This window comes from Physeter macrocephalus, chromosome 18 (assembly GCF_002837175.3).
Source record: "Physeter macrocephalus isolate SW-GA chromosome 18, ASM283717v5, whole genome shotgun sequence".
In the NCBI taxonomy this organism is placed as follows: Eukaryota; Metazoa; Chordata; class Mammalia; order Artiodactyla; family Physeteridae; genus Physeter; species Physeter macrocephalus.
Genome location: NC_041231.1, coordinates 33,254,490 through 33,268,660, shown reverse-complemented (window position 1 = coordinate 33,268,660; position 14,171 = coordinate 33,254,490). Strand labels below are relative to the sequence as shown.

The window sequence follows — 14,171 nt, the reverse complement described above, 5'->3', positions numbered from 1 at the left end:
CACTCATATTTACAACAAGGCTATGAGGTAGAACCTGACCCTTCCCATTTTGCAGATGAGGAAGCTGAGGCACAAGCAGGTGAAGAAACCAGCACAAAATCATAGTCAGTAAGTGGCGAAGCTGGGATTTTAACACAGGTAGTCTAACTCCAGAGCCTATGCTTTTATACACTTCATTGTGTGCTCTCTCAATGCAGAAGAGTGGGCACACTCATAAGAAGGGCTGAGATTTGGAATGGGTACCTTTATCAAGGAGAGAAGAAGGGGTGAGCAGAAAGAAACAGCATCAGTAAAGACAGAGATTTAGGAAGAAGGTGCATGGTGTGGCATGTCTAGGGAACAAAGGAGGAACCTGTATCAGGATGAAGGAGAGCTGATGGCAGATGAAGTTGAAGCGTAAGTTGTCCTGACTTAACAGTCTTAGACCAATTAGTTGTTCAATTTCATTCTGAAGCTTTCAAAAGGACCTATTAAAGAGCATGATAAGGCAAATAATTTCCATCAAATTGTGTATGATTTTTAACGTTGTTATTAGTGGATACCATCAGGCATCCAACATACAGCCCTCAAGTGTAATAATATTTATCCATACAACTTGGAAAAACCTTTGAAAACATAGTACAACCCTAAATGATTCTTTTGAGTTCAAGGAAACTGGGATAAAGTACAGATGCATGTAAGAATCCAGCTCTGTCTTCCATCTAGAAAGCTCTTCGTGTCTAAATCCACAAAGATACTGCTCAACTTCTGAATCATCTGAGTTCATTCACAAAAAAATAGGTGGAAAATCTACATATTGGCATTGAGAACATTTCTCGATAGAAACAGACCAACTGTTCAAATCAGTACCACCCGAAATAAATACATAAATACAGCATATAGAAGCAAAGGCATTTGTGGATCAAAACTCTCAAAAATTCTTCCATTTTTTGCCTGACGTAGAGTCACCATGAGCATTTGGCATTCTAGCTTGTTCTGTTTAATACAGTAGCCACTAATCATATGTGACTGTTTAAATTTTAAAAAGTAAAATTAAATAAAATTCCATCCTCAGTCTCATTAGCTGCATTTCAAGTGCTCAATAGCTATATGAGGCTATGGTCAACATACATATAAAACATTTACATCATTGTAGAAATTCCCATTGGAAAAAAATAAGGTACTTATTTAGATAAAAGCAGTGATTTGTTAGGCACACCTAATATGACTTAGTTTATTTTAAATTCATATAATTAAATTCACCTATTGCAAGGTCTTATGAGGTTCTGAATTTTTGTTTTAATCATTCATATGTATTTCATTCCTCTAAGTACGGAGAGATTCTATAACAAGAGACTCTCTATGGAGACAAGACAAAGCATTTATTAGGCATCAGTTGTTTCAAGCTCTGTACTGTGTTCACATCTTTTATGTCACTTAAGTCTCATAAGTCCCTGGAAAATGGCATGGTTGTTGCCATTATATGGATGAGAAGGTTGAGGCCAAGAGAAGGCACCACATCTTTTCACTTACAAAACCTAAGAAATACTTATTTCTTCCCAACTAGCTCCACTGCTCCTAGGAGGAATACAGTACATAGACTGAACAGTTAATTTTCCATAAATGAGGTTTACTTAGAGGGAAATGAGTTCTCTTTCATGCAGTTGAAGATTTTTTTTAATTGTCAAAATCATCCTGTTCTGGCAGTGGCTAAGAAGTGACTCAGGAAAGTACAAGGCAAGGAGGAGAGAGGAAGTCTGTGCAGCTGGAAACACTGAGTCAGATACTTATGTCATCAGTCCCCAAAGGCTCCATACCTCTGCCACAAATATACCCAAAGTTACTTTTTTATGACTTCTCCTCTCCAGTCTCTGGAAGGAATGTGCTTGATATTTATTTTTAATCTGCTTCTCCCCCCAAAATGTGGAGGGGATGATATCTAGCCTATAAGATGGTCCCCAATGATTTTTGCCTTCAGATAGTCATCTTTGATACGGAATAGGGCTGACCTGTGTAACTAAAAGGATATTGCAAAATTGATGATGTGCTACTTCTGAGGCTAGGTGATGAGACATTAAAGGTTTCACCTTGTTCTACCTCTGGAGGAAGCCAGTCACCACATGATGAAGATATTCAAGCAGTCTGTGGAGAGGCCCCCATGGAGAGGAACTGAGGCCTCCCACCAACAACCACCACCAACCTGCCAAGCATGTGACTAAGACAACTTGGAAGTGCATCCTCCAGACCCAGTGAAGCCTTCAGATGACTGTCAAACCAGCCAACATATGAAACCTAGAAACAGAACGACCCAGCTAAGCCTGTCCCAAATTCCTGACCCACAGAAACAGAATGGAATAATATATGTTTACTGCAGTTTTAAACCATGCCATTTCAGCATAATTTGTTAGGCAGCAATAGATCACTAACACAGAGGGTTTCTCAAGCTTTATCTAGTAGCAACCCTGCAGATGGAACATCTCAAGTGCTGCTTTATACATCTAGCTCTTTCTCCATAATTATGTCTCGTCTTAGCACCCAGGCTGCAGACAAGTACCAAGTCTTATACTTTGTTGTGTTCTCTCTTCTCATGCCTGTTGATTAATTGGGTTCCAGTGATTTTCCTCCTTCCCCTTTGACTACTGACAGCATTTTCCTCAACTCTTAGGTCCTTTGTCTTCAGATTTTCTTCCACTTTTTTTTTCTTCTTAGCTGATCAAAACCCAGAAAAATCAAAAGTGTTCTATCACAAAGTGTTCATGGCCCTCAGAAACAGGAGCCCACAGTACTCTTTTCAATGACCAGAGAAAGATTATAAAGACTCTCACTTGACATTAACTCCTCCTCCCATTAGGAAGCTGCTACACATGGTGAAATAAATGAAATAAAATTAACAAATTTGCTTATCATCTATTTCCTGTCATTTGAACACTTGCTTCACCCATAAACTATATTCGTTCCACACTTACTGGACATGCAAAGCACTATGGGTGATGCTAAAACTATACATTGTCTATTTTCAAGGAACTTATAATCAAATATAGGAGACTTGTCATAAAAATACAAATATTTATTCATATTCACTAGTACATTTACACATCAAAGACAGTGAAAGCTAAGGGCCAGATGAATGGCATACTCAAGTGTTAACAGATCTTCAAAGGAAGAGGTTATTGCTGTGAGCTGAATTTATGGAGGAAAAAAGCCTTAAGAAAGTTTAACTGTGGTAAATATTATTATAGATTCTACCAATTTCATCCAGTTCTCCTTTGGCCCTGGGCATAGACATGCCTGCACATCTCAGTCTCTTGTGGTTGGCAGGGCCATGTGACCAGCTCTACCCAATGGGGTGTGAGAAAAAGTAACATACTTCATTTCAGGGTTAAGTCAGGGAAAAACCCATGTTTTCGGGTTTTTTTAATTATTATTATTTTTTAATCTTGGCCACACAGCTTGTGGGATCTCAGTTCCCTGACCAGGGATTGAACCCTGACCACAGCAGTGAAAGCGCCGAGTCCTAATCACTAGACCACTATGGAACTCCCAAAAATCCATGTTTAATTCTCCAGTTTCTCTTCCCTAAGAAGGTCACATATTCTAGCCAGGGCACCACAGGATGGTGGTAGCTCTATCAGCTTGGGTACCTGAGTGACTACAAATAGCAGAGGCCCCCGACTACCTGTGTTGGACATGTACCTTGAACAGGAGGTAAGAGATAAGACTTCCTTCATGTTATGCCACTGGGATTTGGGGATGAATTTGTTATTGCAGCATAACCTAGCCTGTCCTCACTAAAACAGAAAGATTCCAAAAGGCGGAGAAATGAAGTAAATGGTACAGGTAATTTATAAGTCATGTGTTACATGACCTTTCTCAATGACAAATCTATGCACATACTAGGACATAGCTTGTTATGATATATCTTAATAGAATCAAAGTTTTTAAAATAACAACATGAAGAGGAAGGGAAAGGCAGCAGGAGAATGAGCTACTGCCCTTGGGTGATCACTACAGATCTCAGAGTAACAGGATTATGGACGCCTTGGCCAAGAGCATTCCTCTCTCTTTGCTTTCTTTCCCTTTGAGATTACAAGCCATATATTTCCATTTGGAAAACAGTATTTCATAACCTCTAAACCCAACATGAGTCTTGTGAAACCCTAGTCGACAGCTGAATGGCCAAAAATAAAGACTTGGAATTCCTTCAAAGCTATCCCATTTTACACAGCAATGCTTTCTTTCTCTACCAAGAAAGTGTTCCGGCGTGATGGATTCCCCCTCTTGCTGTATATTACACTTACTGCTCTATGCTTGTCACTCCCTATTCTCTTCCTAGTTGCTTGTGCCTTATTAAATTCAACACTTTAAAACAACCAATAAGAAGCAGAGAGCCTCAAGAAGCCCTTTCTCTTACAACCAGAGTTCCCTTTTTTCTAGAAATAAATGACATTTTCCAATCAATCCGTGGGTGGGATTCACTGACAATTTATTTTCTTTGTAACGTTTCTCAATGAGTAGCAAATGGTCTTTGATGAGGATATGGTGATAAATTTTAGCTAAACTTTTTCATACAGACATTATCTCCCATGTTACCTCCTCAAATCAAACCTCTTTGAAATTGATTTGCAAATAGAATTTGAGAGTCTAAAGACACAATCAAATAGTCATTCTTGACTATTATTCTCAAAGCAAAGCTCCAGGCCAAGTCATTTCAGGATATGCAATACAACATCAAGTAGAAATTCAAAGGCCCATCTCAGTCTCGAATGTCTTTGAACATTTGTGTGTTTTGGGGCAGGCAGGGGAGCAAAGGAGGAGAAGAGAAACTTATTTTAATTACGCACATTTTAGAGTGTCTCAGTCTTTGGCCTTTAAACATTGTACTAAAGTCTGTTTTTTGTCATTTTGAAGGGATTTCCCAAGTTAACCAATTCCCATGGAACTGACTTCAGATTGGCCCCTTATCTAAGGAAAGGTTCCGACAACTCAACAGGAAGGATTTGCAAAGTTTTACCAGAGATTTAAAAATACCCCTAAAACACCAAATTTGAAGAAAATACCTATTTCATCTAAATCCTATATGCCCATGTGTAATATCGATTCTTCTGATTTTTGAGGAATATTATTCTTGCACCATTGGTTTGCAGTAGGAATGTATTACTAAGTCTCTTTGGTTCTAAGTAACAGAAACTAGGATAAAATGGAAGGAAAGAGATTATTCGAAGGACACAAGAGCATCCCAAAGGACTCAGAGGCAGAGATGCAGCCAGTTCCCCTAATGCCAGAGAACAGAAGGTAGGCAGGAACCTAGGAAATACAGTCGCCTTCTTTCTCTACTCCTCAATCCTCAAAGAGAAATATGGCCACCCACAGATCTCAGGTTTACCTGTCACAGTTCCAGCCACACACAGAAAATGACTGCCTATCTATGCATCTCAAATTCCAGGAAGAGAGACTTTGGCGGGCCAAGCTTGGATTAAATATCCAACTCTAACTGAAATAATTTTTGCCAGGGAACCATGTGGTGAGCAAAGATGATTGCTAAGGCTCAACTGAGAACTCTTACAGAGAAGGAAGAGAGTTTTCTGAATAGAAGAGATGGTCTGAAGACTCCACAGCCACCCCAGAAGTGCCAGTATAGATAAATGGGAGCCAGAGTTTAAGCAAAGGCTACTGATACTACAAGTTGTCCCATCCCTTTTCTCCTATTACAGGAGTTGATACAACTTCAAATACTCATATCTGACACCAACAAAGAGGGACCGTCCTTTCTTGATATCTTTTCCAAAGGTCCCAAGGGGCTCCCATTACCTTACCCTACTATTCAGCATGGGTTCCAACAAAAGAAGAAATGAAGCAACTTTGATTTTACTCTTTATATTTGCCAGTTCTTCTGGCAAGACCACTGAAGGGTAGCAGAACATGCCACCTCAAATTGTGCCACTTTGGTATATTGACTATTTTGAGCTGTAGGCACTTGAAAAACAGCAAGTGCAGGGAGGGACTTTCTCTGAACTTCCCTTACCTACCTAAAGACAAATCCCCCTAAAGAAACTCAATTGTCATAAATTCCCTCTGTGGCAGTTTCATCAACCAGGGAAGACTGACTTGTCACAGGTGAGGAGACAAAAAGTCAACACCACAGCCAGACAAACTTTGTCACAAATGATCATACCTCTTATCAACTCTTCTAAGGGCCCATTCATCTTTCCTAAAAATCATTTATTCTCCCCAAGAGGTCTACATCTCTGCCCTCCACCCTTTCCCTATTAAGACGGTATTTAAGTATGAATTTTAAGCTGCCTCGGGAGTCACTCAATTTTCCCTGGGTATCTCCCATGTAAATATGAGGTATACATGTTAATAAACTTCTGTTTGTTTTTCTCTTGTGTCAATTTGTCTTTTATTACAAGCATCTCGGCTAAGAACTCAGTAAGGTAGAAGGAAAATTATTTTTCCACTCCTACACCATCCTCATTGTGAGACTCTGGTATCAGGCTATCTAAAGCCTGACAGTCCTGTCATATGAACATATAGCCACGTCACTCAACTCCTTTTGTTCTCTTCTCATGCAAAACAGGCCATTTTCTGATGCTCTGGCTCCCCACATTGCTCAGGCCTTCACAGAGGACAGAATGAACTGGTTGTACTGACCCAATATTCTGTGCAGTGATTCAACTGCTCATTGTAAATCACAATGGGGCACTCTGGGCTAGTGTTCAGTCGCACAAGCTTGGGTAATGTGAATACATCTTGAAAAGAAGAATCTTCCACGGGTTAGCCCATGGACCATAGTAAATGAGTGCCCCCCAAAAGAGCTGCCAGAGGTAGAGTCACTTAGCCTGTTTTCATGGGGATGCCTTGGACAGTGTCAACATGGCCCCATTGGAGTATTTTCTTATTAATTTATACATGTGTAAGCTTACTGCCATATACAGTTGTTCTTGGGTATCCTTGGGAGATTGGTTTTGCAATCCCCCACAAATACCAAAATCCACAGGTGCTCAAGTCCCTTATACAAAATGGTGGAGTATTTGCATATAACCTATGCACAGCCTCTTGTATACTTTAAATTATCTCTAGATTACTTATAAAACCTAATACAATGTAAATGCTATGTAAATAGTTGTAAATACAATGTAAAACGTTGCCAATACAACAAATTCAAGTTCTGCTTTTTGGAACTTTCTGGAATTTTTTTCAAGTATTTCTGATCCACGATTACTTGAATTTGCAAATGCAGAACCCATGGATAGGAAGAACCAACTGTAATTTTCTAAAAAGATAACACAGCAGTAACGTTAATAATATGGTTTTTAAAAGAAATAAAATCCCTTGTAAACCTGTTTACACTTTCCATTTGCGATTCTTGTCTTCCTGTCCTTATTCACATACCTGCATATTCTTGCATATCTGAGAATCTTGCGTACTTTCCATTTTGTATTTTCTTTCTTCACATTATATCAGAACTATTGTAATAAATTATATCAGAACCATTTTTGCATATTTTTATCATTGGCTTCACAATGAAATTATAGATAGCATTATGATGCCACTGTAATGAATATTCTGTTCCACTTCTGTTACATAACTACGTTAGGAAACTGCCCTAGAGTTCTTAACTCAGAGGATCATCTCTTTTGATCAGACTCAAAATTCTGTCAAACTGTTCAGCAAAAGGAATTCACCTACCCATAATGTCACCAGTAGTCTAAACAGCTAACTGTTTTCACCACAATGTTCTCAGCACTACTAAATCTTACCATTTTTTGAAATAGTGAATATTTTAGATCACAATGAAACTTTCAAAATGCCATCGTGTTTTGAAAGGGCTCTATATAAATTAGGAAGGTGTCCAGGAACAGTTACACATTTAACATGTAATTCAGGACTCTAAATATCCTACTGTGTTTTTGAAAAGGATTATGCTGAGGCCAATACAAGTGGGGTTGAAAGATTAGAGAAAATCTCTTTTGCAGTATAAGCAGGCGAACGCATTTTACAAAATCATGCTGAAAGGGACTGTACGTTTTACCTGTTGTGTGTCCCTAAGGGTCACACACTCCTGAAAGGGGCTTTAATTTGCCATAACTGCCTGCTTTGTTTTGTTTGTTGTATGAATTCCCTGCTATAAGGAAATGCTTTCAGTTGTCTCTCTATCTCATGAGCACCTGTTGCAAAAGATATTTGTAGGCAGTAAACAACTTGACACATATGAAAAACTTGTAGCAGGAAGGCAGGAAGCTGATTTTCTAACATTAATTCTCTACTTCAGGGGTCTATAAAACTGTAACTCAGTGTAATACCACTTCACTTGGACTCCAATAAATACATACTTTCTGGGCAACACCTTGGGGAAAGGGCAGTCAAATATTTTCTATCAGTGGAATATCTTTCTCCCTTTGCCCTCCTATTTTCTTTCCTTCTCTACTTTTGCCTTTAATTCTTCTACTTAGAAAAATTCTCAAGGAACAAAAACATGTCCCTCTCTGCATTTTTATAAACTGGTCAGTTTTACTTCCAGGTTTCTGAGGTTTTTGAATTCAGAAAATTACACCTCAAACATAATCCCATTTTATTCTCAAAAATCGTTTTCCACAGTCATTAGCCCATAACGCCAATTTTCCTTCTGAAAGCATAACAAAAAATTATGATCGTTTTTGGAGACAAACCCTCACTCAGAATGATTCAAAGAGGATACAAATTTAACGACCACCCTGAGAGCCCAAGTAATACATCCCAGGAAATAATAATAAAATTTATGGTGGCCTTAAAAATGTTTAACTCCTTTCAAGAATCTCTAAATTATAGGGTAGTAATATAACCAAGGACTGGCAACAACTCACAAAAGTCCAGAAGAGTTTTTCCTTTGAGTTTGTAGGCAAAGATGCTTAAATTGTTCCCCTTCGAAAAATAAAGATTATTTATTATTTACCTTCCTACGCATCAGACACTCCTGCAACATGCCTGTAACTCTTGTGTTCTCAGGTTTGAACTTCAAAGTCTCCCAATGCATGAGAAACTAGTAGAGTAGCAAGCCAACGAACTTGAGGTTTTTTTTGTTTGTGTGGTTAATTGTTGTCTGGTTTGATTTTGGAGGGAGAGAAAAAGTGTTGGGGGGGAGAGAGAAACACACCCCAACAGCTTCATAAAGAAATCCGCAGGACAGAACTGAAGTGGGTAAACCAGAACACACAAGGATACAGTTTTTCCCTCTAGATGATTATACTAGTAGGAAGAAAGATTTGAAACCATTGAATGTTTTTTCTGATAACCACCTATGGCTTTCTTCAAAGAGACACATGTAAAATTGGGCAGGTTGTTTTCTGTTCTGTCAGGAAAATATTTAGCAACAGCCTTGTAAAAGTAAGTACTCACAGCTGCCCCAGGGAGCTGTGGATTTGCTTTCTAGTCTTGTGTCTTTCAACAAGTTCCTTTGTTGCTTTGTGTGTTCTCCCACAAAGGCCCTGCCTTCTTCTACAGACGGATTTACCATTCTCTCTGCATGAATGCTGTCCAAGCTGGCTCTCTATCTGATGGTCCTGGCATATGCAGGTTCCTAACAGTGACCCACAGGATGGGAATGGTGAAATTCATATTGACTGACCCCATAAGGATATGGTAAAGCTTGATTGGCTAGTAGCTTTAAAGTCCTTTCAAGGTAAAAGCACTACTTAAAATGCTCTGTATTCATTGTATAATTTGCTAACAGAAAGAAATGTTACCTGGTTAGTGAGTGCTTCCCATTTCATAAAGTATTTGTCACTGGCAAGTCCCTTTTCAAAATTTAGATAAACTTCTATGATGCATAAAAAATGATGCATAAGAAACAGAAAGCTAAGCAGCAGAGTTTGCTGCTACGGAATTTTAAAGCGTGCCAGGTGCCGTTTGTCACCCCAAGCAAGTGTCTGCAATAAAAACCTACTATCACAGTTTATTTACATGGTATGTGTTAAACATTGTCCCCACTTCCCAGCTGTGCCAGATCAAAAACTCACAAGTATTTTTTTAAGATAGGACACTACTGAACAATATTATTGAGCAAATCTCCACTTAATAGCTCTGTAACCTTGAGCATACTATTGAACTTTTCTGAGTCATTTCCTCATCTATATAAAAAGGCTAATGATAATACCTACCTTGTAGAATTGTGGTGAGGCTTTAAAAAGAATTAAGTAAAACAAAGTCTGGTATTTATTAAACTCTAAATAAATGTTTGTTGCCAGAAGCATCAGAAACATTATCTTGCAATAATACCAGCTCTCCTTTAAGTAAACACTTCTGAAAAGGCTCTGCGTCCTTGGTCTAAAGATTTTCTTAGTCTAAAGATTCTCCTGGACTGGTGACCAAATCCTTGATTAGTTTTAAGGGCTCTTTGAACCTTCTGAGACTGAACGTGGAATAGTATGACTGTGAGGTTAAATACATTTTTTCTAGGAAACCTCATATCTTTCATCACATTCAGAGGTTAAGAATCACTGCCATAAGTCATCTAGTTTAACTTCTCTCCCTTCTACTTCCAGTGGAGAACCAGAGTCCCATTAAGGGCAGAGTGACCAGGCCAAAGACAGAGCAAGGAGCCCATACTTGGGTTGTTGCTGAGGCTCTACCCTCTCCCAGCTTCTTCAGGCTTTTCCTCTCCCAATATTTGTGGTCCTAGAACTAGTTCCTTTCTGCAGTTTCCACCCATCCTTATCTCAGGACTAACCATGACACATGGCAGGAGAGATTTAAGACTATCTAGGCCAACACTCTGGGCAATATCAAGTCACCTCTGTAGCAGTGTGCTTTCATGGAAAGGTCATGACCTTTGTGTTTTTTTGTTTTTTTTTTTAAAGGATACTTTTTTTTTTTATTGTGGACCGTTCTCAAAGTCTTTATTGAATTTGTTACAATATTGCTTCTGTTTTATGTTTTGAGACACGAGGCATGTGGGATCTTAGCTCCCCAACCAGGGATTGAACCCGCATCCCCTTCACCGCACCCCCTTCACAGGAAGGCAAAGTCTTAACCACTGGACCTCCAGGGAAGTCCCAGGTCGTGACCTTTGAAATAAGAAGTATTGTGTTTAATTCTTTTCCACCATTTATTGGATGTATAACCTTGGAAATGTTTACTTAGTCATTCCTCCCATCATCTATAAAATACAAGCAATAAGATTTACTTTTTGAGTCTATCAGGAGAAAAATGAGGTAATGCAGAGAATATAGAAAAACAGGAATGTATGTCAGGCAACAGTGGATGCTCAATAATAATATTCTCTTCTCATTTCTGGGTTTCAACCTGACTCCTCTGGTCACCTGCCTAGGACCTAAATCCCTCTAGGAATGAGCTCTGGCCCTCACTGGCTTCTTTATCCTTCCTCCCACTTACACACTCAAACCCACTCAGAGCCACAGACCTTATTACCTTGGGACTCTTTTCTGATGCTTACTACTTGCCTGACACTTATCTTTTTGCATCACATCTGTGGCCTCTAAATTCCCTACCATAGAATTCTATCCACCCCTAGGACCACCCTTCTACACTGTGTGACACTGACTAACGTACTCCCGCCTCCTACACTGATCACTTATTTGAACTGCTACCCACCTGCAAACTCTTGAAATACCATGTTAGGTTTGCAGACTCAATCCCCAGATCCCCCTCTTCTTCAGTCCCTCTAATAACAATGCTAACCAGTTCACTGTGCCTGTTAAGCATAAAGGGATCTTTGATTTAATGGGCCTCTGGCATTTTTCACATATCATGAAATTTTAAAAATCCAGGTAATTAAGTCTAAAAAGCCCATGGTTATTTGAGGGTAATAATGGTAAACATAACCTTTTTGAGCTCTTAGTGTATGCCAGACACTGTCCTGAACACTTTATGTATATTTTTGCATAGGATCCTCATAACAATTGTATGCAGTGGATGTGATTGTTATCTCTATTTTATAGATGAGGAAACTGAGACTTAGAAAAGTTGAGCAGAAGTTACACAAGTAGTAAGTGACAAAGACATGGGATTGACAAGAGAGTCCTCATTGTAAACATGTATAAAGCATGTTTCAGGGTGTCAATCTCCAGTTAAGGAAGTCATTACATATATATGCCCCTGTGCTCATTCCAATCAGAGCTCTCTGAAGAAGTGACCATACTGTGGTCATATACAGTTGACTCTGCAACTTTACATGAAAATATAATCTCACGTTACTAGGAAATCTAACCTCAACCCACTTGAGAGAATATCACTGTTCTGTTAGTAGGTAAGGGATTTTTCAATCCTGGGACAGATAAAAATTAAATATAGAGATCATAAAGTTAATGAAACCCATGGTATTCATAATTTTGCGTTAAGTCAGGCACTGGGCAATTTGAGTGTTTGGTGACAAGCATCTGTAATGTTTAAGAGAATTTATTATATTTAAGAATCTGACAGATTAGCCCTGTGATTCCAGTTTTAAATGTGTAATTGATTATTAACTTCTGACTTTAAGTAGAAAGGTTGAAGATAATTTAACTGTTTTTAAGTGGAACTGCAGTGTTTAAGATAATTGGATTTACTATATTTCTGAGGTTAGCATATTTGAGTCAAAATATGGTTGAAAAGTTTGGAAAGGTTTTGCAAAGTGTCTGAAGTAAAAGAAAGTAAAAGTGTTAAACTTGTAAATGTATTTTAAAATATCAATGGAGAAATTTAACGAAGTAAATGCAAAGGATTATTTAAGTAGAATTTATTCTTTATGACATTCATAAATTGCACAAGATTTCTGAATTAATCTAAATATTTTAAAAACAAATCTAAAATATATAGCTTTAATAAATTAAACATTAACTAAAAACCCAAGTTATAGTAAATAGGCCCTTCTGCATAAAAAAGTGCTCCCTTAGCCACTAAAAAATTCACATTGACAAACTCATAATCAAAAGTAAGTGTTCTAACATAAACCTGGTCATGTCAGGCCTATACCTAAAGTCCCCCTTTGGAGATTATCTCGGTTCTTTGTGATCACCTACAGGGGTGAGATAGGGAGGGTGGGAAGGAGACGCAAGAGGGAGGAGATATGGGGATATATGTATATGTATAGCTGATTCACTTTGTTATAAAGCAGAAACTAACACACCATTGTAAAGCAATTATACTCCAATAAAGATGTTAAAAAAATAAAAAAATAAAAAATAAAGCTACCTGAAAGAAAAAAAAAGGTTAAGATGGTAAGCTTTATGTTATATTTTACCACAATTAAAAATAAAAAAATATAATAATAAAGTCCCCCTCTGGTCACTCACTACACTGAGGAGAAATTCCAAACTCCTAAGCAAGGCCTATGAGGCCCTTCAAAATAGACCTCTGCTCACTTCTCCTACCTCATCTTCAGTTATCCTTTCCCTTCCCCAATGCATTTACCATCTCTAGTCACACTGGCCTTTTTTCTCTCCATGGTGCATCACAAGTTCATTATCGCAGCAAGGTCTTCATACTCACTGTTCTCTCTACCTAGAATATTTTTCGCAAAATCTTTTGCATGGCTAGCTCCTGCTTACCATTTAATTCTCTGCTGAAATGTCCCCCCTCCAAAGGCCACACCTAATTATCTCTTCCTCCAACAACCTTTGACACATTAAAGTCTTAGAATCATCCTTGATGTCTGAATTACCTTGTTCATTTTTTGGTTTGCATATTTATTTTCCTTCTCTCTCAAATAAAATAAAAGCGCAGTAAGAGTAAAACCCTATTTATCTTTCCTAAGACATTGCCTGACACATATTAGGTGTTCAATAAATAAATATCCATTACATAAATGAATACATTAAAATAAATAAAACCCATCTTTGCCTTAATAACAGTTATTTTAAAAACATATCCCTACATAAACTGCTCAATATTCTGTAATAACCTAAATGGGTAAAAAATTTGAAAAAGAATATATTCATGTATGTGTATAACTGAATCACTTTGCTGTATACCTGAAACTAACACAACATTGTTAATCAACTATACTCTGATATAAAATAAAAATTAAAAAAAAATAAAATAAAAACATATCCCTACATAATATTGAGCACATAAGACCCAATTATCTAGGGTTTATTTGACAAATTCGATTATGTTATTTTGGGGTTAATGCCCATGAATTGCTGAAGATAGGCCAAACGCCAAGCAGAGCATACAAGCAAATATGATCCCTCCCCAGGACACTTGCCATCCAAATT

General features: G+C 38.0%; 1 protein-coding gene across 23 annotated transcripts in view; it reads right to left on the bottom strand.

The window, feature by feature from the left end:
- The window catches only part of FHIT (fragile histidine triad diadenosine triphosphatase), a 1,537,641-nt gene that overhangs the window by 1,135,141 nt on the left and 388,329 nt on the right, over window positions 1-14,171 (bottom strand). The window lies entirely within an intron of this gene.